Source organism: Sus scrofa, chromosome 6, assembly GCF_054392235.1.
Source record: "Sus scrofa isolate SSC_HxYL_T2T_F1_AM1 chromosome 6, Sscrofa_HxYL_maternal_Yorkshire_Landrace_v2.0, whole genome shotgun sequence".
Lineage (NCBI taxonomy): Eukaryota > Metazoa > Chordata > Mammalia > Artiodactyla > Suidae > Sus > Sus scrofa.
Window position 1 is genome coordinate 93,388,577 of NC_139388.1, and position 26,076 is coordinate 93,414,652.

General features: G+C 44.4%; 1 protein-coding gene and 1 long non-coding RNA gene across 7 annotated transcripts in view; one reads left to right on the forward strand and one right to left on the reverse strand.

Annotated features, from left to right (window-relative positions):
* The first annotated feature begins 622 nt into the window (after positions 1-622).
* Positions 623-26,076, forward strand: part of ZBTB8A (zinc finger and BTB domain containing 8A) — a 42,050-nt gene continuing 16,596 nt past the window's right edge. For 3 of the 6 annotated variants that reach the window (XM_084963702.1, XM_003356289.5, XM_084963703.1), the window contains exons 1-2: positions 623-1,056; positions 18,552-18,655. The gene's annotated coding sequence lies outside the window, so the exon portion shown is untranslated. Of the gene's footprint in view, positions 1,057-18,551; positions 18,656-26,076 lie in introns of those variants that run through there. The other 3 variants (XM_005665187.4, XM_084963704.1, XM_084963705.1) reach the window with 2 other exon arrangements.
* On the reverse strand, positions 6,808-11,355 carry LOC146402657 (uncharacterized). Its single transcript, XR_014807434.1, has 3 exons — positions 10,155-11,355; positions 9,709-9,883; positions 6,808-7,346 (listed from the first exon to the last, which is right to left on the reverse strand). It is a non-coding gene; the product is annotated as an uncharacterized LOC146402657 (long non-coding RNA).

Below are 26,076 nucleotides of genomic sequence, written 5' to 3' on the forward strand. Positions count from 1 at the left end.
AGATAGTTGTGAATATTTTGTATCCTTCTAGTAGAGACTATGATCCTCAAATCACATAGCTAACTATTGATGAAACCACAGTAATAAATTCTGTTCAGTATGACTGAGTGTGACAAAAGAGAGAAATCCAACAAAAACTAAATGTTTTAAAATTTTGAGTCTTTTTTTCGGTTTTGCTATATCACAGTATTATTCAATGCCTGACCCCAGCAGAAGGAACTGGAAAACGTAGTTTGTAGAATTAATGTTTGCCTGCTAACTATGAATATTCAGTGATTTATGATGTTAGCAGATATAGAACCTGACGTGTGTACTCTAAACATTAGGGATGTATCATCAATGTTAGTATTTGACAACACAAAACCTCCTATTCTTACTAGTTTTATATTTTCTCTGAACTTGACCAAGGATTATTTTTTCTTATCTCAGCTTCTTGGGTTATCCTCTTCAAAGAAAATTCTTGTGACTTGCAGAGGTTTAGAAAAGATTACCCTTGACTAAAACGAGTTCTTCAAAAAGGGAAAAATTCTGTGCAGATCTCTTCCATTTGACGTTGCTAAACTTAAGTACAATAATGTCACATGCACTTATACAGTAATTGTGGGCACGCCTAAGTCCCTCCCTCTTTCCTAAACCAAATTCCCCAGATCCTAGAAATCCAGCCCTTCTGCCCTCCCGGAGGCGCCTTTCCCAACGTAAAGTACAATTTAAAATTTAAGCTCCTTACTAAATAATGATTCTGTAGTCAAGTGCTAGGGGATCTGGGCACTCCATTGCCTCCGGAGGGTGCAGCAGGGTGTAGGCAAGGGCAGGGGGAGTGGGCGAAGCTGCTGGTTGGTGCCTGAAATCTGTGCGTTGCCCCTTTAATTGTGTCCCCAGCCCTCGGGCGTTTCTGTCCAACGCCCACGTCAGCAAATACCTTTTGTTTCTCTCACGTTGGGGCTACTTGTTTTAGGGCGCAAAGGAACGGCTTCAAAAGGGGGTATTTCCCCTGCCGGGAACCGGGAATCTTCCCCCAGCCCGCGCGCGCGACCCGCCGGTGCGCCGCGGCCCGCGGTAAGTGGCTGCGCGCGACGCGGGCGAAGGGCGGGCGGGGCGTCGGGGCTGCCCGGGACGGGCCCACGAGCCTAGCTGCGGGCGAAGGCGCCGCGGGCTCTGGTCCCCGGGCGGCAGCGGCGGCGGCGACAGCGGGATGCGGCCCCGGCGCGGCGCCCCCAGACGTTCCCGGTCCAGAGAGCGGCGGGAGGCGCAGAGGCGAGCGGGCGCCATTTGCAGCCCCGGGCACAGCGGCGGTGGCGCGCCGGCTCCGAGGGGCTGGAGACGGTCACAAAGGAGGCGCGGGCAGCCGGCGCCCAGGACCCGGCCTCCGGGCGGCGGCCAGCGGGGGAGAGGCGGGCGGCGGCGGGGCGCACCGGTCCCCGGACTGCGCGGCCGCCTCTCCGGCGCCCATCCAACCGCCCGGCCCGGCCCGCCTGCGCGCCCGGGAGGGGTTGCGGGACAATGGCAGCGCCGTCGCCGCCCGCGCCCGCCCAGCGCCGCGCCCGCCTGGCCGCCCGGCCTGGCCCGGCCGCGGCGCGGGGAAAGGCGGGAAGGCGCGCGGAGCCTCCTGGCGGCGGCGGCGGGAAGGCGGCGCGGGGACCGTGCCGGGCGTGTCTGGAGCCGTCGGGCGGCGCGGACTCCCGGAGGGTCGGCAGCCAGCCGGGCTCGGGCTGCGCGGCGGGTGATGGGTGGCCCGCCGGGTGGGGTGGCCAAGGTCCGGGGCTTCTCTCCTGCAGCTCCGGGCGCTTCCTCGGGTAGGTGGCTGGCTGGGCAGTAGTCCGAGTTTCTGCGTACATCCTCCATCCTTTGGTTTTATATGGTGATGTGACAGATCCGGGCTGAGAAGCCAAGGCAGACTTACTATACCTAACAAATATTGAGCTATAATTATTATTTTATGCCGAACCCACACGTACGCACCTTCTACCTATGCAGACGGCCTCTCTTGTAAGTTAATTAGTGGTTTGGCCCCTTCTCCATCGCATGCGCTTATTTATTGTTGATTGTGCCAGTAGCCAGCCAGTCTCCACATCTTTAAAAGGCGTGGTTTTTTTGTTTTTTTTTTTCTCCCCTTTTTTTCCTTTTAAATTGAGATATGGTAGACAAGTAACATTGTGTTAGTTTTAGTCCAATGAGTGTTTGGAAGCCGCAGATTCTCACCTATTGGGCTTTTAAACTCCACACATCAGTTTTACTTCTATTCTTGATAAATGTTTTTATTTGCAGAACTTTAGTAAATGGAGTGCTTTCGCCTATATGAATTATATCACATAAAACAACTACCCAGTCAGGCTGAGGATTATTTCACTTTCTAGATGAGGAAACACATTAAGCATTTAAGCTTTAAGCCAGGAGGTGAGAGGTGGCAGCCTTCCAATGCCCTTGCCTCCTGCTCTAGCTCTTCATTTCCTCCTAAAGTCACCTCCAGAGCTTTCCAGTAAGCAACTCATATTGCTTCCCTGCTCTGAAAACGTTAACTGATTTGTATCAGAAGCAAATCTAAAATCCTCAGCAGAAGAACCCCAGCTCAATCTTCCTTTCTGTAACCTTCCCCAAGCCCTGGGTATGGCTGGGTTTGTGAGGCCCCTGGAGCAAGAGCCCTTTGCTATAACCAGAGATCAGATGTCTTTATTCCCAGGAGCCCCCTGACCACACAAGATGTTAATGGGAAGTGAGGATCCAACCTGCCGGTCTTGGCTAAACGGACATGGCTCTAAAATGTTAGTAGGAGGCATCGTCTTGACCTTTTCCACATCATGTAAATTTCCGACCCGGTAAAGAAGGCACTCTGCTAGACCTTTTCTCAGGGCCTTGAAATTACCAGCTTTGCTGTTGATAGTGATTTGAGCCCAGGAAAAACTTTGTAAGATAGGGCAATACTTGTTTCCTCCTATATCATTTAAATCTTATTTTCTAGATCAAATGGAATTTCTGTCTAATAGGTTCAACCCTTTCAGTGACCTAACTACATGTTTATCAGATTTAAAAGATTTGGTGCAAGTTTTTTCATCCCCTTGAGGGAAGTCTTTGTCACCTCTTTGCTCAGAATTGGTCAGTGGCTCCCCATCTTCAGTGGCTCCCCATTTTACTCAGACCAAAAGTCGGAGGCCCCTAAATAGTCTGTAAGGCCTTGTAGAAACTGGTCCCATGATGTCCTACCTGCCCCAGCCCTCCTTAATGTTCCTCCAGTCTTCTTTGCCTGCTTCACCTCAGAGCCTTTGCACTTGCTGTTACATCTGCCTGGAACACCCTTCCCCCAGATGCCTGACTGACTCTTTGTCCTCCTTTGGACCCTTTTTTTTTTTTTTTTTCTTTTCTTTGGCCCCAGCCTGCAGCTTGATGTGGGATCTCAGTTCCCAGACCAGGGATGGAACTCAAGCCACAGCAGTGAAAGCACCACATCCTAACTACTAAACCACCAGGGAACTCTCTAGACTTTATTTTTTTAATTAAAAAATTTCTTTTCCTTTTTTTTTTTTTTTCTTTTTGGCATCCACAGCACATGGAATTTCCCGGGCCAGGGACTGAATCTGAGCCACAGCTGCATCAACACCAGATTCTTAACCCAATGAACCAGGCTGGGGATCAAGCCTGTACTGCCTCAGAGACAGTGCCAGATCCATAACCTGCTGTACCACAGTGGGAACTCCTGGATTTTTCTTTAAATGCCATCTTTTCATTGAGATTTGCCCAAATACTGCTTTGATTTTCTTAAACAGTTTTATACTTAGTTCTAAATCTTTCCGGGGTTGGAGTTCCCGTTGTGCCGTGGTGGAAACGAATCTGACTGGTATCCATGAGGATGTGGGTTCAATCCCTGGCCTCGATTAGTGGATCGGGGATCTGGTGTTGCCGTGAGCTATGGTGCAGGTCGTTGACATGGCTCGCTCGGATCCTGAGTTGCTGTGGCTGTGGCATAAGATGGCAGTTGTAGCTCCGATTTGACCCGTAGCCTGCCAACTTCCATATGCTGCAAGATCGACCCTAAAAAGTAAAAAAAAAAAAATTTGGCCATGCCAGCAGCATGCAGAATTTCCCAGGCTAGGGATTGAACCCACACCTCTGCAGTGACTACTCTGGATCCTTAACCTGTTGAGCCACACGGGAACTCCCCAATTTTTTTTCTTTTGGCTGTGGCTAGGACATGCGGAAATTCCTGGGTCAGGGATTGAACCCATGCCACAGCTGTAACCAGAGCCATAGTATTGACAACGCCAGATCCTTAATCCTCTGAGCCACGGGAACTCTGCAAATTGAACTGACTGTTTACATGAACTAGTATAACTTGCTGTTTCAACTTACAAAGTCAATCTACTGAAAAGAAAAATTGAAACATTTTACCCATTTTCATGACTTAGTCACATATTTTGAGAATAACTTAAACCTTTCCTGATGACTCAAGAGTACAATTATGTGGGAATTCCCTGTGTGGCTCAGCAGAAACAAACCTGACTAGTATCCATGAGGACGTGAGTTTGATCCCTGGCCTCGCTCAATGGGTTAAGGATCTGGTGTTGCCTTGAACTGTTGTGTAGGTGGCAGACAAGTCTTGGATCCTGAGTTGCGATGGCTGTGGTGTAGCCTGGCAGCCTCAGCTCTGATTCGACCCCTGGTCTGGGAACTTCCACATGCCATGGGTACAGCCCTAAAAGGCAAAAAAAAAAAGAGTACAATTATGAATGCAAGTTATGTTAATGCTTTGTAGGCATAAATACTATAAGTTGTAGCTAACCCTAATTTATAGGACAATTCCTATTTTCTTTCTTTTTTTCTTTTTTTGTCTTTTCTTGAGCTGCTCCCATGGCATATGGTGGTTCCCAGGCTAGGGGTCTAACCAGAGCTATAGCCACCGGCCTACACCAGAGCCACAGCAGTGTGGGATCTGAGCCGTGTGCAACCTACACCACAGCTCACGGCAACGCCAGATCCTTAATCCACTGAGCGAGGCCAGGGACCGAACCCACAATCTCATGGTTCCTAGTCTGATTCGTTAACTGCTGTGCCATGACGGGAACTCTGACAATTCCTATTTTCTTGGAAAAGTTCCTGTTATCCCTTCTGTTATTCACTCTGTCTCCACTCTCTCAATTCAGTTCGTCACCATTTCTTGCTTTGACAACTGCATTAAGCCTTTAAATTGGTCTCCCTGGCCCTGCCTCTCCCGCTGTTTCTTTTTCTCCATGCTGTCTCGGGTTTTCTTCTGGGTATACAAGTTGGATCATCATAATAATCATACCTAATATTTATTGAGCCCCAGCTTCATGCTGCTAATTATGTTGGGCATTTTGCATATATCATGGTCAGAAGAAAAGTGTAAGAATTAGGAGTGCTGGTTCAGGGTCAGTCACTGAATTTCAATCTCTGTTCACTTGCTCCTTTTGCAGTCTTAGAGAAGATTTTCTTTTCTCTGTGCCTTCATTTCTTTTTTCTTTTCTTTCTTTCTTTCTTTTTTTTTTTTTTTTTTTTTTTTTTTTTCAGAACCTGCAGCATTTGGAAGTGCCCAGGCTAGGGATCAAACCTGAACCACTGCAGTGACAATACCACATACCTAAACCACTGAGCCACATGGGAACTCCTGTGCCTCCATTTCTTGATCTAAACCATGTGAATCAGAGTAGCACTTACCTCATGAGGTTATTGTGAGGACTGAAATAAGCTAATGAGTATTGGGAGTTCCCGTCATGGCTCAGTGGTTAACGAATCCGACTAGGAACCATGAAGTTGCGGGTTCGATCCCTGGCCTTGCTCAGTGGGTTAAGGATTCGGCATTGCCGTGAGCTGTGGCATAGGTCGCAGACACAGCTCGGATCCCTCATTGCTGTGGCTGTGGTGTAGGCCAGCAGCTACAGCTCTGATTAGACCCCTAGCCTGGGAACCTCCATATGATGTGGGTATGGCCCTAGAAAAGGCAAAAAAAAAAAAAAGATGAGTATAAAGTGTTGAGTACAGTGCCTAGTAAACAGTCAAATATTAGCTATTTCTTTTTATTAAGATAATAACCCATATACCATAAAGTTCACCTTTATTTTGGCTGCACCTGCAGCATGTGAAATTTCCTGGGCTGGGGATCAAACCTGTGCCAAAGTTGTAGCCTGCACCACAGCTGTAGCAACACTGAATCCTTAACTGTGCTACAAAGGAACTTCCCCAAATTCACCCTTTTAAAGTGTATAATTCAGTGTTTTTTAGTGTACTCACACAGTTGTGCAACCATCACCACCCTCAAATTCCAGAACATTTTCACCACTGCATAAAGAAATCCCATACCCAGTGGAGTTCCCGTCGTGGCGCAGTGGTTAACGAATCCGACTAGGAACCATGAGGTTGCCGGTTTGATCCCTGGCCTTGCTCAGTGGGTTAACGATCCGGCTTTGCTGTGAGCAGTGGTGTAGGTCGCAGATGCGGCTCGGATCCCACGTTGCTGTGACTCTGGCGTAGGCTGACAGCTACAGCTCCGATTTGACCCCTAGCCTGGGAACCTCCATATGCCGTGGGAGCGGCCCAAGAAATGGTAAAAAGACAAAAAAAAAAAAGAAAAAGAAAGAAATCCCATACCCAGAGATTGTGGCTCAGCAGGTTGAGAATCTGACATGGTGTCCATGAGGATGTGGGTTCAGTCCCTGGCCTTGCATACTGGGTTAAAGATCCAGTGTTGCTGTAAACTGCAGTGTAGATCACAGATGTGGCTTGGATCCTGTGTTGCTGTGGCTGTGGTATAGGCCAGCAGCTCCAGCTCTGATTTGACTCCTAGCCTGAGAACTCCCATGTGCTGCAGATGCATCGTAAAAAAGAACAAAAAAGAAGAAATACCATACCTATTAATATTCATACTCCATTTCTGAATCTCCCTAGCCCCTGACAACCACTAATCTACTCTCTGTCCCTATCATCTGCCTATTCTGGACATTTCATATAAATGAAATCATAAGGTATATGGTCTTTTGTGCCTGGCTTCTTTAACTTAGCTTGAGGTTTTTAAAGTTCATCCATGTATAGCAGGTACTCAGTTCTTCATTCCTTTTTATGGCTGAATAACAGTCCATTGTATGGATATAGCACATTTTGTTTATCCTTTTTCCCAAATGGTGATGGACATGTGGGCTGTTTCCACTCTTCAGCTATTATCCATAATGCTGCTATAAATATTTGTATACAAGTTTCAATGGGGACACAAGTTTTCATTTCTTTTGAACATATACCTAGGAGTGGAACTGTGGAGTCCTGTGGTAACTCTGTTTAGGAGGAGTTCCATTGTGGTTAAGCAGAAACAAACCCGACTATTATCTGTGAGGATGTGTGTTCAATCCCTGGCCTCACTCAGTGGGTTAAGGATCTGGCGTTGCTGTGGTGTAGGTGGAGGACATGGCTCAGCTCCTGCGTTGCTCTGCCTGCGATGTAGGCAGCAGCTGCAGCTCTGATTCAACCCCTAGCCTGGGAATGTCCATATTCCACAAGTGAGGTCCTGAAAAAGCAAAAAAAAATCACTTAGGAACTGCCAGACTCTTCCAAAGTGGATGCACCACTTACATTCCCACCAGCAATACATGAAGGTTCTGATTTTTCCACATCCTGGCAACACAATATTGTGTGTATTTATGGTAGTCATACTAGTGAGTGTGACACAATATTGTGAGTATTTATGGTAGTCATACTAGTGAGTGTGAAGTCAAATCTAGTGATTTTTACTTGCACTTCCCTAATGACTACTAATGTTAAACATATCTTCATGTGCTCTTGCTGTTTATCTTAATTTCTTATTGTTATCAATCCTATTTATCTTACCTATTATCTAATCCTCTTAACAGACTTCCTTAGAGCCACTTAAGAGTCAATATCCCCATTTTACAAAAAGGAAATTGATGCTTAGAGTTAAGTAACTTGAGGGAGTTCCCTGGTGGCCTACCAGTTAAGGACCTAGTGTTGTCACTGCTGTGGCTTGGGTCATTTCTGTAGCTCATGTTTGATCCCTGGCCCAGGAACTTCTGCATGCTGTGGTGGGACCGGGAAAAAAAAAGTTAAGCCACTTGACAAAGTCACATAGCTAGTCACTGGTGACCTATTACCATGTTGCTTCTCTTAAAATCCTTCAAAAGTGCCCCAAACCTAGGAAAGTGGAGGGGCTTCAGGATCTGGCACCTACATATTTTTCTCTGTTCATCTTCCATTATCCCTTCACAGACCCTGAGTCTCTAGCCATAGCATATACATATATTTTTAAGAGGTCCTGGAGTTTAATACCTGTCTGTGCCTTTGCCTTTGGTGCTTCTGTCTAGAATGCTCTTTGAGGAGTTCCCATCATGGCTCAGCAGTAAAGAACCCGATTAGGATCCATGAGGATGAGGGTTCAATCCCTCATAACAGGGACATAATAAGACATAATAAATAAATAAACAAATAAAATAGAATGCTCTTTGATCTGTTCTTCATATATTAACTTTTACCTATCCTTCAAGACTTGACTGTTACTGCCTTTTGGAAATTTTTGTGGACACTCCCAAGTAAAGTCATTTGCTTCTCTGGTTTTTAGTTTCCTCCTCCTAGGAGTATTTTCTTTCTCTCTTTCTCCTTCTCTCACTTTGCTGATAGACATTGAGGTGTTCTAGAGCACTGATCTCTTCTTGTCATCATCTTTCTATTCCCAAGGCCAGGGATAGGCAGGCATAAAGCAGATACTCAATAAATATGTATCGAATGAATACTTTTCACATTTCAGCTTGAATATCTGGCCTTATAAAAAGAGAATAAAATAGGAGTTCTCACTGTGGCATATCAGGATCTATGACGTCTTGGGAGTGTTTGATCCTTGGTTTGATCCTTGGTCCAGCACCGTGGGTTAAGGATCCAGAGTTGCTGCAGCTGCGGCTTAGATTACAGCTGTGGCTCAGATCTGATCCCTGGCCCTGGAACTCCATGCCTCAGGGTGGCAAAAAAAAAAAAAAAAAAAAAGAATAAAATAGGAAAAGAAAACATGTACAGCTATATGAAGTTCAAAACAGTGTAAAAGTGGAGTTCCCATTGTGGCTCAGTGGTTAACTAACCTGACTAGTATCCATGAGGACGCAGGTTCAATCCCTGGCCTTGCTAAGTGGGTTAAGGATCTGGCATTGCCGTGAGCTGTGGTGTAGGTCACAGATGTGGCTCGGATCCTACGTTGATGTGGCTGAGGCGTAGGCCAGCGGCTACAGCACTGATCCGACCCCTAGCCTGGGAATGTCCATATGCCTCTGGTGTGGCCCTAAAAAGACAAAAGACAAAAAAAGAAAAAAGAAAAGAAAACCCCATAGCATAAAAGTAATTACTGCATCAAAAGATGAAGTTGCTTTTTCTTGTTTGTTTTGGCCATGCCCATGGCATGTAGAAGTTCCCGGATCAGGGATTGAATCCATGCCACAGCAGCGACCTGAGCCACTACAGTGACAATGCCAGATCCTTAACCTGCTGCACTATCAGGGAACTCTTTTTTTTTTTTTTTGTCTTTTTGCCATCCCTAGGGCCGCTCCCGTGGCATATGGAGGTTCCCAGGCTAGGGGTCTAATCGGAGCTGTAGGGGTCTAATCGGAGCTGTAGCCACCGGCCTACACCACAGCCACAGCCACAGCCACAGCAATGCAGGATCTGAGCCGCATCTGCAACCTACACCACCGCTCACTGCAACGCTGGATCCCCAACCCACTGAGCAAGGCCAGGGATCCAACTCACAACCTCATGGTTCCCAGTGGGATTCGTCAACCACTGTGCCATGACGGGAACTCCTATCAGGGAACTCTTGAAGTTGTTTTGTTTCATTTATTTTTCTAACCCTTCAGAAAATCTACTGCTTTGAGTCCTAGACTCTTAGCATCATCTGAACCACTGAGGGTATATTAACCCCTTTGCTTCAGGTCCCTTTATTTACTGGCATTGTTGGATAAGGTGCAACATAAGGCTCTTACAATTTCAGAGTATTTGAGGGAAGCTTTATTTCAAAAATCTACTATATACATATATATATATATATATATATATATATATATATATTTTTTTTTTTTTTTTGTCCTTCTATGGCCGCACCTGCAGCGTATGGAGGTTCCCAGGCTAGGGGTCTAATCAGAGCTGTAGCCCCTGGCCTTTGCCACAGCCACAGCAACAGGGGATCCAAGCCGAGTCTGCGACCTACACCACAGCTCATGGCAACACAGGATCCTTAGCCCACTGAGTGAGGCCAGGGATTGAGCCCACAACCTCTTGGTTCCTAGTCGGATTGTTAACCACTGAGCCACGACAGGAACTCCTACAGTATATTTTTTATCAGCAGAAGTCTCCTGCAAACCAAACCAGGGACATAATTTTATCTAAGACCATCTTAATATGTATATTAGAATAGTATTCTAAGTCTAAACATACCGAGACCAGCTCAGCAGGATGGGGCTGAAGAACGAGTGCTGTGAAACTTAAGGAAAAAAGTTAACATAAAACAAGACACAGAGGCATTTATCTTAAGTAAAGGTGGGAACCGGGGGACTCAAAATCTCAGGGACCAAGAGCACGCCTCAAGAAACCGCACCGCTTTTATTGTGCTTTTTAGGATGATGGATGTCAAGTGAGGAGGGGCTGTGGGTGGAGGATATAGGGTTTGTTTACTATTTTATAAGTTCTTTTTATTATTTTAAAAGCCACTTAGCTGGTAGAAGGTTAAGCTTTTACTCTGACCTTTAGGCATATAACAATCATTTGAGTTAGCTATCTATGCATAGCATTCCAGAGAATCCTCACTGTGCTTCTGCAAAGGGCATGACTATTTGGGGCAACCGGGCGTGCCTAGGTTTTCACCTTAGTTCTCTTTGCTAATGCACATTCCGCTCCTAAACCACATGGCCATGAGGTTCCTCTTTCTCTTATTCCTTAGAGGACATATCATGCTTGTGCAAACAGCGTGCCCATCTGCACAGGTCCGGCGTGCCTAGACCAACGCAGTATGTCCTCATTCAGCTGACCCTATGAATAGCTTATGCCTTTAGGTCTTTGTTCTTAAGCTTAAGTCATTTACCAGCACTGTGACTGTTTGTCAAGCAGGAAGATGGGATAAAGTAAAGCAGGACAAGATGGAGTTTTCAGCAAAGAGGCTAAGAAAATATTGTAGAAACGTGTCTCGTGACATAAATATTAAAAATTTAAACTTTCAGATTGCAAATCTTATTGAGTACAGATCTCATTCTCATAAAGTCTCTGTGATAACATTTTAAAAACAACCTAAATTTTAAAAAACAAAACAACCTAAGTGTGGGTTAATGGATGAATGGATAAAGAAGATGCGCGCGCGCGCGCGCGTGTGTGTGTGTGTGTGTGTGTGTGTGTGTGTGTCTAGACATAATGGAATAATATTTAGCCACGAGAAAAAAGAAATCCTGTCACTTGTGATAACATGGATGGAGCCTGAGCATGTTATGCTGAGTGAAGTAAGCCAGACAGAGAAAGACAAATACTGCATATTATCACTTATATGTGGAATCTTTTTTACAAAAAGCCAAATTCATAGAAACAGAGTAGAAAAGTAGTTGTCAAGGACTAGAGGATGGGAAAATAGGCACAAACTTCCAGCTGTAAAATGAGTAAGGTCCGAAGATCTAATGTGTAACATGGTAACTGTGGTTGATAACACGGTATTGTATGATTGAAACTTGTTAAGGGAGTAGACCTAAATGTTCTCACCAAACAACAAAAAAAGATAAATATGTGAGGTGCTGCATATTTTAACTAACTAGCTGGGAGGAATCCTTTCACAATGTGTATTATATCAAATTACCACAATGTTCACTTCAAATATCTCACAGTTTTGTCATATATATATGGGCGGGGTGTTGCACCTGTAACATACGGAGTCTCCAGGCTAGGGATTGAACCCGTGCCACAGCAGCGACCGAAGCTGCTGCAGTGGCGGTGCCATATCCTTAACCCACTTCGCCACAAGGGAATTCCCTGTCAGTTTTATTTTAGTGAACCCCAAAAAATCTGAATAACAAACACTCTTGTTCATAAAGCATAATCGATGAGGTAACATTTGAAATGGGAAAATGGCAGAAATTGCTTCTAAAAAATAACTGTTTGTTAGGGTGAAGTCTAGAATAACTAGTTAGAAGAACTAGTTGACTAGTTAGAGTAGAGGTTTGCTCTCCTCAGGTACACTGTAGTTTTGAAATGATCACTCTCTCTGGGTATACAGATATGATGGAACAAATTTTTTGTGTCCACTTTTGTATAAGTTAGCATTCTTCAGCCCACAAGAAAATGTGTGGTAATAAAATTCTAAAATGTTTACATTTTCTACTCAGTCGAAGCAGTGTTTTGGGGGGGTTTCTTTTGTTTGTTTATTGTGTTTTGGTCTTTTTAGGGCCGCACCCTCGGCATATGGAAGTTCCCAGGCTAGGGGTTGAATTGGAGCTGCAGCTACCAGCCTCCACCATAACCACATTGCAGGTCATGGCAACTCCGGATCCTTAACTCACTGAGCGAGGTCAATGGTTGAACTCTCCTCCTTATGGATATTAGTCGAGTTTGTTACCACTGAGCCACAACAGGAACTCTTTAAAGCAGCATTTTAAAGTGGTCTGCGTAACTGATAATAGCATATGCTATTAATATTATTAGTATAATAATGGCTAACATCTCTCAAGGGCTTATTATAAGACAGCCACTGTTGTAAGCATTTAAGACTGTCTTTTCATTTACTCTGTCCCATAATTCTAGAAGGTATAGGTATTATTACTAGTCACATTTTACAGATGAAGAAACTGAGGCACAAGAAGGTTAACTTCCTATGTTATCCAGTAAGTGTGTGGCAGAGCCAGAATTTGTACCTAGGCAATCTGATTCCAGAGCCTGTACCCTCTGCTCACTCACAGACAGACTACTCACCCTTCTTCCTACATTTTGAGGCATCTGATGGGCTAATATATCATCTGGGCCCAGTTGCAGCAAAGAGAAACCACTCTAGGATTTAATTCGTCTACTAAAGGGAACTAAGTGCTCACAAAAATCATTGGAAAGGCCACGAGGAGTGGGCTCCAGGCTAGGCCTTCAGAAATTTTTCCCAGGAGCAGACTGCCAAACAGACCCTCAAGAGGAGGGAATCAGGAGGCCACCACTAGCCCTTCTGAGTTCCAGATGACATTGCTTGGTGCAACTCAAGGGTCAAGAAATTGCTATTCTGGAGTTTCCATCATGGCTCAGTGGTTAATGAATCTGACAAGGAACCATGAGGTTTTGGGTTTGATCCTTGGCCTTGCTCAGTGGATTAAGGATCCGGCGTTGCCGTGAGCAATAGTGTAGGTCACAGATGCTGCTCGGATCCCGAGTTGCTGTGGCTCTGGCTTAGGCCAGCGGCTACAGCTCTGATTAGACCCCTAGCGGGAACCTCCATATGCCCTGCAAAGACAAAAAAAAAAAAAAAAAAAAAGGAAATTGCTATTCTGCAACTGCCCCTCAACACCCACCAACTAGTGACAGCTGAATCTACCAAACTTGTCTCTCTGACAGCTGTGAAACTCTGGACATGGAATGCTTCAGAAAAACCCAATGTTTCCATAAATGTACTTGCCAACATTAACAGCCAGAACAGCAGAAAGATGGCTCCCGCCTCGTTGCTGCCTTCCGAATCTCACAGAACTCTGATGGATGGACTCCCTTTCACATGGGGAAACTTAACTGAAAAGGAGTCTGGGAAAAGAACTTTTTAGTTTTCCACAAGGAGGTTTGAACGCATGCTGGGAGTTAGTTCACACATCTACTCTTAACTAATTTCTGCCAGGGTCATCCCTAAAAATGACGTTTCATCAGCCTGTGGAAACTGGTTTGGGCACAGACTATGTGCAGAAGTCAGTTCTCTTAAAAAGCCCTAGCGGGAGTTCTGGTCGTGGCTCAGTGGAAAGGAATCTGACTAGCATCCATGAGGATGCAGGTGCGATCCCTGGCCTCGCTCAGTGGGGTAAGGATCCTACGTTGTCATGAGCTGTGGTGTGGGTCACAGATGCGGCTCAGATCCCGTTTTGCTGTGGCTGCTGTGGCTGTGGCGTAGGCTGGCTGCTGCAGCTCCGATTTGTCGACTCCTAGCCTGGAAACTTCCATATACTGTGGGTGGGGCCCCCAAAAAACCCCCCAAAAACCTGAAACAGAGGCTTTCTCTTGTGGCCCCTTTGAGGGTTGAGGATCCAGTGTTGTCAGTGCGGCGGCTCAGGTTGCTGCGGTTGCGCTGCTTCAACTCCCAGCCTGTGAACTTCCCTGTGCCACGGGTGTGGCCACATAAGAAAAAAAAAGACTCCAGAATTAAATATTGCTTGCCATTGTACACAACCCAGTATACTGGACAGTCTTAGTGAGTGCCCTTAAGCAGTATTGTTGGAACTGTGAAATTAAAGCTATCAAAGTGAATAACCTTTACAGGACCCTTCTAGCTCACCGGGACTAGCAGTAGATGAGCTTTTAGGGTCGTGAGGAGTTGTTCTCTAAAGCTGTTTATTTTGTTCCCCCAAAGACAGAATCCTAGTTTGCCCCTAAATGAGATCCTGCTGTTTTAATTATGGGTGTTTCTTAAAATCCTTTTCATAACCAATTCTGTTCTTACTATACTTTAAAAAGTAACAGATATAAAGTGTTGATAACTCACTGTTAGGTTTGCTGTTTCCCAGCTCTGTCACCTTTTGCTCTCAGCTTGTTTTTTGTCCCTTTATTTTATTTTTTAGATTTTATTTATTTATTTTTTGCTTTTCATGGCCACAAGTGTGGCATATGGAGGTTCCCAGGCTAGGTAGGGAACTGCAGCTGCTGCCTACACCACAGCCACGGTAACTCGGGATCCGAGCTGTCTTTGCAACCTACACCACAGCTCACATCAATGCCAGATCCTTAACCCACTGAGCAAGGCCAGAGATTGAACCCTCATTCTCATGGATACCAGTTGGGTTTGTTACCTTGGAGTCACAACAGGCACTCCTGTGCCTTTATTTAAAAAAAAAAAAAATTCTCCCCTTCTTCCCAGCTATAGAAACTGTGGGACCTTTTTTTTTTAAAATAAACTTTGCCAATCATAAGAGGAAATGACATTAAACTTTATGGAACACTCAGATCATCTTGGCTGTTTTCTCTTTTGGTTGCTGCTCAGAAAAATTTTTTTATAAACTTCTAGGTCACTGTTTTATTTATTTACTTTTTTTGTCTTGCCTTTTCTAGGGCTGCTCCTGCGGCATATGGAGGTTCCCAGGCTAGGGGTCGAATCAGAGCTGTAGCCGCCAGCCTACACCAGAGCCACAGCACACAGGATCCGAGCCGTGTCTGCAATCTACACCACAGCTCACGGCAACGCCAGATCCTTAACCCACCACTGAACAAGGGGTTCGATCCTTGGCCTGAGCGAGGCCAAAGATCGAACCTGCAACCTCATGATTCCTAGTTGGATTCATTTCTGCTGTGCCAGGACGGGGACTCCTGTTTTCTTCTTTATAGTGGCCTGTATTTTTAAATTTTTTTGTAAGTATATAATACTTTTATAATCAAAAAATGTAGGAGTTCCTGTCATGGCTCAGTGGTTAACGAATCCGACTAGGAACTATGAGGTTGCAGGTTCCATCCCTGGTCTTGCTCAGTGGGTTAAGGATCTGGCGTTGCCTTGAGCTGTGGTGTAGGTCACAGATGAGGCTTGGATCTGGCGTTGCTGTGGCTCTGGTGTAGGCCAGCAGCTGTAGCTCCAATTAGACCCCTAGCCTGGAAACCTCCATATGCCGTGGGTGCGGCCCCAGAAAAGGCAAAAAAAAAAAAAAAAAGAAGTATTATTTTAAAAAGTGATTTCACTTTTTAAATTTAGTAAAAATTATTTTGGCTTAGCTTAATTGATTTTAAAAGCATGAGATTCCTTTTTCCACTGCCTATGAACATAAAGCTTTTTTTAATTCAATGAATTTATCACATCTGTAGTTGTATAATGATCATCACAATCCAGTTGCACAGGATTTCCATCCCACAACCCAAGCACATCCCCCACCCTCCAAACTGTCTCCTCCGGAGACCAAAAGTTTTTCAATGTCTGTGAGTCAGCATCTGTTCTGCAAAGAAGTTCAGTTTGTCCTTTTTTCAGATTCCACATGTCAGTGAAAGCATTTGGTGTTGGTGTCTCAGTGTATGGCTGACTTCACTTAGCTTGATAATTTCTAGGTCCATCCATGTTGCTAAAAATGCTGGTATTTTTTTCCTTTTAATGGCTGAGTAATATTCCATTGTGTATATGTACCACATCTTCTTGATCCACTCCTCTGTTGATGGACATTTAGGTTGTTTCCAGGTCTTGGCTATTGAAAACAGTGCTGCAATGAACATCAGAGTACATGTGTCTTTGCGAGTTGTGGTTTTCTCTGGATAGATGCCCAGGAGTGGGATTGCTGGATCAAATGGTAGTTCTAGTTTTAGTTTCTTGAGGAATCTCCATACTGCTTTCCACAGTGGTTGCACCAGTTTACAATCCCACCAACAGTGTAATAGGGTTCCCTTTTCTCCACACCCTCTCCAGCACTTACTGTTTGTAGACTTTTGGATGATGGCCATTCTGGCTGGTGTAAGGTGGTACCTCAGAGTGGTTTTGATTTTCATTTCTCTAATAATGAGTGATGTTGAACATCTTTTCATGTGTTTTTTGGCCATCTGTATGTCTTCTTTGGAGAACTGTCTGTTTAGATCTTCTGCCTATTTTTTGATGGGGTTGTTTGTTTTCTTGGTATGGAGCTGCAGAAGGTGTTTATAAATTTTGGAGATTAATCCCTTGTATGGACATAAAACTGTAATACTCTCCACATTAACAAAACTTCATGGTCAGTGAACAAAATAGTTGAACAGATTTTTGGTGTTTTTTTTTTTGGTAATGAAAAAGGTTTGGAATATAATAGAAACTGAAACTTTTTTTTTCTTTTTTCTTTTTCCTTTTTAGGGCTGCACCCATGGCATAATGGAGGTTCCCAGGCTAGGGGTTGAATTGGAGCTGCAGGAACGGGTTTACACCACAGCCACAACAACTGGAGATCCGAGCCACATTTATGACCTACGCCACAGCTCACAGCTAGGCTTAACCCACTGATCGAGGCCAGGGATCAAACCCGAATCCTCATAGATACTGGTCAGGTTGGTTACTGCTGAGCCACAGCGGGAACTCCCTGAAATATTTTTAATACAGGAGTTGTTACAGCTGCTGTTGCAAATTGTGGTACACTTTTATATAATCTGGTAAATCAAACAGAAGATCTGGGTGACTGCAGGGGGACTTTCTGAACATATACAGTAGGACTTTTTTTTCTCACTTCCCTCTTAACCATACCGTTTTTAAGAAATGTTTTCTTTTTCTTTTTCTTTTTTTTTTTTTTTTTTGGCTGCACCTGCAGCATGGGGAAGTTCCCCTGGCAGGTATTAAACCCACACTACAGTAGCAATCCAGCCACTGAAGTGACAATGCCAGATACTTAACCTGCCAAACCACATGGGAACTCCAAGAAATGTTTAATTTTTCAAGTTGAATCCTTAACACTATTCTGTTTGGTTTTCTTGCAAATCCTGTCGATGCCACTTGCAGGAAAAGGGTAGTAGAACATATGTTGCTATCCTGCTATTTCATCTGTTGGCTTGTCTTTGAATAGCTGTTGTCTTTTTTTTTTTTAATGGCCGCACCCCCGGCATATGGAAGTTCTTGGGGCCAGGAATCGAATGAAAGCCGAAGCTGCAGCAACACCAGATCCTTTAGCCCACTGCATAGGGTTGGGGATCAAACCTCTGATGTGACCCTAGATGCTGCAGTTGGATTCTTAACCCACTGTGCCAGGGCAGGAACTCCTGAATAGCTGTTGTCTTGAGAAGATTATTTTTACTTTCAAAGTTAAAAATATATTTGCTTTCAATTTGCCATACTATATTTTCATTTTGGAAATCTCTTCTTGAAGATTTTTAGTGTTTTTTTTTTGCAAACCCGCAAACTCATGGTTCCTGGTCGGATTCAGTTCCCCTGTGCCATGATGGGAACTCCTCTTGCACATTTTAATATTAAAGTTCTGGTAATAGATGGATAGATAGATCCCATTAATTTTCTGTGCCAGAATATCTGTGCTAAAAAATGATACCTGATAAATGTTCCCATATAATTTATTTAAGTAAATATTTATTGGGAGTTTCTGTTGTGGCTCATTGGGTTTAGAATCCGACTAGTAGCCATGAGGATGCTGTTGGATCCCTGGCCTCACTCAGTGGGTTAAAGGGTCTGGCATTCCCAAGAGCTGTGGTGTAAGTCATAGCCGAGACTTAGATTTGACGTTGCTGTGGTTGTGGTGGTGTAGACCGGGAGCTGCAACTCTAATTTGACCCCTAGCCTGGGAATGTCCACATGCCACAGGTGTGGCCCTAAAAAGACTAAAACATTAAAAATAAAAATAAATAGATATTATGTACCTTAGCAAATGTTTCTGTCTCTTATTACAAAAATTCTTTATAATAGCTCTTTTCTCTTTCTACAGGAAAAGCCTTCATATACAGACTGTGTTTAACTTGGAATCTTCCCCTTTTTACTCCATTCAATCGACTTAGCAGGGTTTCAAGAGCAGCATTTATAAATTCCCAGGTATGAAAAATTTTAATTCTTGGTATTATATCTAACTTAAATATATAGATAAGAAGTAGAGTTTTGCAATTATAGATTTTGTATATCAGAGTTTGGGTTTATTGCTTGAAAATTCACTGTATAGGAGTTCCCCTGTGGCTCAGTGGGTTAAGGATCCAGCAGTTGTCACTGCAGTGGCTCAGGTCACTGCTGTGGCTCAACATTGATCCCTGGCTTGGAAACTTCCATATGCTACAGGTGCAGCCAAAAAGAAAAAAAAGAAAGGGGAGCTCCCCTTGTGGTGCAGCTGAAATGAACCTGACTAGTATCTGTGAGGATGCAGGTTTGACCCCTGGCCTCACTCAGTGGGTTGGTGATCCAGCGTTGGCTTGAGCTGTGGTGTAGGTTGCAGATGCGGCTCGGATCCCTCATGCCTGTGGCGTAGGCTGGCAGCTGTAGCTCCGCTTTGACCCCTAGCCTAAGAACGTCCATATTCTACAAGTGCAGCCCTAAAAAGCGAAAAAAGGGAGGAAGGGAAGAAGGAAGGGAGGGAGAAAAACTCACTGTATAGTGTATAAAACATTCAACATTCTGATTTTCTTGGCCAGGAATCCCTTTACTCTTATGGTTAAATTTTTAATTCGTTGCCTCTCTTGTGTGTCCATCTCTTCCATTCTACCTTAATTAAAGACTCATATTACGTAAGAGCTGGGGTTATCTAGACCAACCCCCTCAATGTGAGGAGGAGATGAAGCCTAGGAAGGTACTTACTTGTCTGTGGACATAGAGCTAGTTTAGTGGTAGGACTGGCATCAGAACTCTGGTCTCCCAGCTCCCCCCAAAGCAGTGGTGAAGCAGCGTATAGCTCATCAGTTAACATCCTGCAGCTTTGGAGTCACTGTCTGGGTTAATACCCTCTTCTGTAAAATGGGGCTAATAATACCATCTACCTAGTAGGTTGTTGTGTGTCGGGATTAAGGAGGCGATGCCTATTGCTACTATTAGCATTGCTGGTGGCCTTTTCATGTCTCACTGTGTGGATCCCTTCACTGCTTCCTGAAGCTCCCTATCCTCAGGGTACATGTCACATGCCGTCCTGATCCTCCCTGTAATTCTCAGTCTGTAACACTGGCTTCTCTTCCCCAGCTCACTCCACAGCTGTGGGCAGTCCTCCGGGTTCTCACCGCAGCCTGTGTTTCTCTGGAGCCCCTTCCTCTCTGTTTGCTTGTATCTCCCACATCTCTACCTTCAGATCTGACTTACCCTCTGAACTTCAAGGAGCATTTCCAGGGGCCCTGTGACCACGGCTTGATGTGCCTGACTTCCCACTCACATCAACAATGATGTACTTAAAACTTAAATTGGTGCTTTTTCTCGAAACCTAGCTTTCTTCCAACTGGCTTCCTAATTTCTGTCTGTGATAGTGCTAAACCCCTATGCTTTAAAAATCACTGTCTGGAGTTCCCGTTGTGGCGCAGTGGTTAACGAATCCGACTAGGAACCATGAGGTTGCGGGTTCGGTCCCTGCCCTTGCTCAGTGGGTTAATGATCCGGCGTTGCCGTGAGCTGTGGTGTAGGTTGCAGACGCGGCTCGGATCCCACGTTGCTGTGCCTCTGGCGTAGGCCGGTGGCTACAGCTCCGATTCAACCCCTAGCCTGGGAACCTCCATATGCCGCGGGAGTGGCCCAAAGAAGTAGCAAAAAGACAAAAAAAATTAAAAAATAAAAATAAAAATCATTGTCTTTTCTTTATGTCTGTCTGGCCTTCCCATGCCAATTACAGATTGTGGTAAATTTTGGTACAATTAAGCAAATCAAATAAAAGTTATGAAAGATCTGGGTGCGTGCAGCGTGGATTTCTGGGCAGGTGCAGTAGGATTTTTTTTTTTTTTTTTTTTTTAGTGGCCGCACCTGCGGTGTATGGAAATTTTCAAGCCAGGGGTCGAACTGGAGCTATAGCTGCCAGTCTATACCACAGCCACAGTAACGCACAGCCGCATTTGCAAACTATAGGGCAGCTCATGGCAATGCCGAATCCTTTAACCCACTGAGCGACGCCAGGGATCGAACCCACATCCTCATGGATACTAGTCAGGTTCTTTTTTTTTTTTTTGGTCTTTTATCTTTTTAGGGCCACACCCTTGGCATATGGAGTCTCCCAGGCTAGGGGTCGAATCGGAGCTACAGCCGCTGGCCTACACCACAGCCACAGCAATGCCAGATCCGAGCCGTGTCTTCGACCTTCACCACAGCTCACGGCAACGCCCGATCCTTAACCCACTGAGCGAAGCCAGGGATTGAAACCACAGCCCCATGCTTCCTAGTCGGATTCGTTTCCACTGCACCATGAGAGGAACTCCCTAGTCAGGTTCTTAACCTGCTGATCTACAGTGGGAACTCTAGGATTTTTCAGTTAGCCATCAAGACCCCTGAATTTTCTTCCCATTCAAGTCTTTTGTATCTTTTTTTCTTCCCAGTCTGTTATCATCACTGTATTCAGGCCAGTAACCAGACTGACAGTTGCAATAGTGTAGTCGTTTGTTCATCTGGAAGTAGCCTGGTTTGTTCTCTCTACCCGCCTCAAGAAATACAACCTCTTGACTTTCATAATGGAATGTCATCTTGTCACTTGTTCGTGTAGCACATGAATCTTGACTTAAGTACACACAGATATCATTACTCTGAGAGGTCTGAGAGGTCCCATGATCTCTTAATCTTGAATTACAACATAGATCTGGCTAAATAGTTAATATTTCACCCACTTGTTTGACATACTTTAAAAATTTTATTTTTGAATATATTCATATGATTCAAAACTCAAATATTAAACAAATGTACGCATAAAGTCTCCTTCCCATCTTTGCTTCTGTCTCCGGATCCTACCTCACCTGCAATTGGCAACCACCATTCTGGGTTTCTTGTTAATCCTTCCAGTTTATGCTTATCTTTCCCCCTTGTGTTTTTTGTGTGTGTGTGTCTTTTTTTTTTTTTTGCCTTTTTCTAGGGCCACACCTGTGGCATATGAAGGTTCCCAGGCTAGAGGTCTAATCAGAGCTACAGCTGCTGGCCTATGCCAGAGCCACAGCAATGCAGGATCCAAGCCGCGTCTGTGACCTACACCACAGCTCACAGCAACGCCAGATGCTTAACCCACTGAGCCAGGCCAGGGATCGAACCTACAACCTCATGGTTCCTAGTCTGATTCATTAACCACTGAGCCACGACGGGAACTCCTCCCCCTTGCATTATACAGTCTCTACTCCTTGCTTTTTTTATTTAAAAAACCTAGCTATATGTATTGTCATATATCAATGTATCATGGCCATCTTTTCATATGATGGCCCTCTCCTACTGATGGACATTTTTCTTTTTTTTTTAATGATTTTTATTTTTTCCATTATAATTGGTTTACAGTGTTCTGTCAATTTTCTACTGTACAGCAAAGTGACCAGTCACACATACATATATACATTCTTTTTCTCACATTATCCTCCATCACGCTCCATCATAAGTGACTAGATAGAGTTCCCAGTGCTATACAGCAGGATCTCATTGCTTATCCATTCCAAAGGCAATAGTTTGCATCTATTAACCCCAAATTCCCAGTCCATCCTACTTCCTTTCCCTCCCCATTGGCAACGACAAGTCTGTTCTCTAAGTCCATGAGTTTCTTTTCTGTGGAAACGTTCATTTGTGCAGTATATTAGATTCCAGATGTAAGTGATAGATGGTATTTGTCTTTCTTTTTCTGACTTACTTCACTTAGTATGATAGTCTCTTGTTCCATCCATGTTGCCGCAAATGGCATTATTTTGTTCTTTTTTATGGCTGAGTGGTATTCCATTGTGTACATATACCACATCTTCTCAATCCAATCATCTGAAATGGACATTTAGGTTGTTTCCATGTCTTAGCTATTGTGAATAGTGCTGCAGTGAACATACGAATGCATGTGTCTCTTTCAAGGAAAGTTTTGTCTGGATATATGCCCAAGAGTGGGATTGCTGGGTTATATGGTAGTTCTGTATTTAATTTTCTGAGGTACCTCCATACTCTTTTCCATAGTGGTTGTACCAATTTACATTCCCACCAACAGTGAAGGAGGGTTCCCTTTTCTCCTCACCCTCTCCAGCATTTGTTGCATGTGGACTTATTAATGAGGCCATTCTGGGAGTTCCCCTTGTGGTGCAGTGGAAATGAATCTGACTGGGAACCATTAGGTTTCGGGTTCCACCCCTGGCCTCATTCAGTGGGTTAAGGATCTAGTATTGCTATGGCTGTGGCGTAGGCCAGCAGCTACAGCTCTGATTAGACTCCTAGTCTGGGAACTTCCATATGTCGTGGGTGTGGCCCTAAAAAGACAAAAAAAAAAAAAAAAGATGGCCATTCTGATGGGTGTGAGGTGGTATCTCATAGTAGTTCGATTTGCATTTCTCTAATAATCAGTGACGTTGAGCATTTTTTCATGTGCTTTTTGGCCATCCGTATATCTTCTTTGGAGAAATGTCTATTTGGGTCTTTTTCCCATTTTTCAATTGGGTTGTTGGGTTTTTTTGCTGTGGAGTTGTATAAGTTGTTTGTATATTTTAGAGATTAAGCCCTTGTCAGTTGGTTTGAAACTATTTTCTCCCATTCTGTAGGTTGTCCTTTTGTGTGTGTTTTTTTTTTTTTTTTTTTTTTTTTTTATGGTTGCCTTTGCTGTGCAAAAGCTTGTCAGTTTGATTAGATCCCATTGGTTTATTTTTGCTTTAATTTCTGTTGCCTTGGGAGACTGACCTAAGAAAACATTTGTTAGGTTGATGTCAGAGAGTGTTTCGCCTATGTTCTCTTCTAGGAGTTTAATGGTGCTGATGGACATTTTTCTAATCTTTCGCTATCACAAACAGCGCTGGTGTGAATAACTGTCTCTGTACCTGTATCACTTCGATTATGGGCCTGTAGGATAGATTCCCAGAAGTGAAATTGCTTGGTCAGAGAATATAGGCATTCGTAATTTTTTTTGTCTCTTAAGGGCTGCAGCCACAGCATATGGAAGTTCCCAGGCTAGGGATCGAATTAGAGCTATAGCTGCTGGCCTACACCACAGCCACAAGCAACACCAGATCAGAGCTTCGTCTGACACCTACACCACAGCTCAAGGCAATGCCAGATCCTAAACCCACTAAGTGAGGCCAGGGATCAAACGTGTGTCCTCATGGATACTAGTTGGGTTCATTACCGCTGAGCCACCCAGGAACTTCTGCATTCTTAATTTTGGGAGTTTTGGCCAAATTGCTCTTCATGAGGTCATACGAATTTATATTCCTACCTGTAAAGATCAAAAGTACCTCCTTTCCCACAGTCTTATCAATATTATCAAATAAAAAAAATTTTTTTTGCTCATTTGAGAGGGAAAAAATGAAACAGTATAGTTTAAATTTGCATTTATATTTTCTTTTCTTTTTTTTTTTTTTTGTCTTTTTGTCTTTTGTTGTTGTTGCTATTTCTTGGGCCGCTCCCGCAGCATATGGAGGCTCCCAGGCTAGGGGTTGAATCGGAGCTGTAGCCACCAGCCTACGCCAGAGCCACAGCAACGCGGGATCTGAGCCGAGTCTGCAACCTACACCACAGCTCACGGCAACGCCGGATCGTTAACCCACTGAGCAAGGGCAGGGACCGAACCCGCAACCTCATGGTTCCTAGTCGGATTCGTTAACCACTGCACCACGACGGGAACTCTTTTTTTTTTTTTTTTTTTTTGGCTTTTTAGGGCCATACCCCCAGCATATGGAAGTTCCCAGGCTAGGGGTTGAATAGGAGCTACAGCTACCAGCCTATGCCACAGCAACACAGGATCTGAGCTGCATTTTCAACCTACACTACAGCTCACAGCAATGTTGGATCCTTAGCCCACTGAGCAAGGCCAGGGATCGAACCCACATCCTCATGGTTCCTAGTCGGATTCGTTTCTGCTGTGCTACAATGGGAACTCCTGCATTTATATTTTCATGGGTAAGGTTGGACATCCTTTCATATGTTAAGGGTCATTTGTATTTCTTTATCTGTGAACTGTACTCTGTCTTGTTCTTTTTTGGCTGCCCCCATGGCATATGGAAATGCCCAGGCCAGGGACTGAATCTGAGCTGGAGCTACAACCTACACCACAGCTGCAGCAATGCTGGATCCTGGCTGGGGGTCAAACTGGCAGCTCCACAGAGACAAGCCTGATCACTAACCCACTGTGCCGCAGTGGGAACTCCTCTTCTGTCTTATTTTGTCTTAGGTTATTGTTCTTTTCTTGCCAATTTCTTAGAGATTTGTAACATATTAGGAAGATTACCCTTTTCTCTAATAGATGTTTTTACCATGTTGTTGTTTGTCTTTTGCCTTTGCTTGTGGTATTTTTTGTCATACAGAATTTTGTTGTATCATTACGTAATCAAACGTACCAATCTTTTATTTTTATGGCTTTTGTATTTTGAGTCATGGTTGTAAAGGCCTTTCCCACTTCGAGTTTATAAAGTCTTCCCTGTTTTCTCCCAGCACCTTTATGGCCTTGTTTTCACACTTCTGTCTTTGGTCCATATGGAGCTTATCCTGATGCAAAGTGAGAGGTGGGAAATCCAGCTTAATTTTTATTTCCAGAAAAGTAAAAATTGTCCCAATGCCCAGTAAACTGCTCATTTCTTCACCACAGGTTCATCATATATTAAATTCCCTCATATATTGGGATACATTTCTGGATTTTCTGATATACTTCACTGGTTTTCTCATTATTATCAGCATCACAGTTTTAGTTATTATTATTATTTTTTAATTTAATTTATTTATTTATTTTTGTCTTTTTGCCTTTTCTAGGGCTGCTCCTATGGCATATGGAGGTTCCCCAGCTAGGGCTCTAATCAGAGCTGTTGCTGCCGGCCTACACCACAGCCACAGCAACGCGGGATCCGATCTGCATCTGTGACCTACACTATTGCTCGCGGCAACGCAGGATCCCCAACCCACTGAGCAAGGCCAGGGATCGAACCCGCAACCTCATGGTTCCTAGTCGGATTCATTAACCACTGCGCCATGACGGGAACTCCAGGAAGACAACGATCATGTTTCCTTTAATCCTTTCCCTGGTTTCTAAACTGTGCCTCCTAGGATGTAGTTTCTATGACAACAGCTATTTGGCCATAGCGATCCACTGAAACTCCCCCTACGAAAGATGGAGTTGTCAGGATGACCTCTGATGAAGTGACACTGAAGGAAAGACTTATATAAAGTAGAGGGGGAGTTCCCGTCGTGGCACAGTGGTGAACGAATCCGACTAGGAACCATGAGGTTGCAGGTTCGGTCCCTGCCCTTGCTCAGTGGGTTAACGATCCGGCATTGCCGTGAGCTGTGGTGTAGGTTGCAGACTCGGCTCGGATCCTGCGTTGCTGTGGCTCTGGCGTAGGCTGGAGACTACAGCTCCG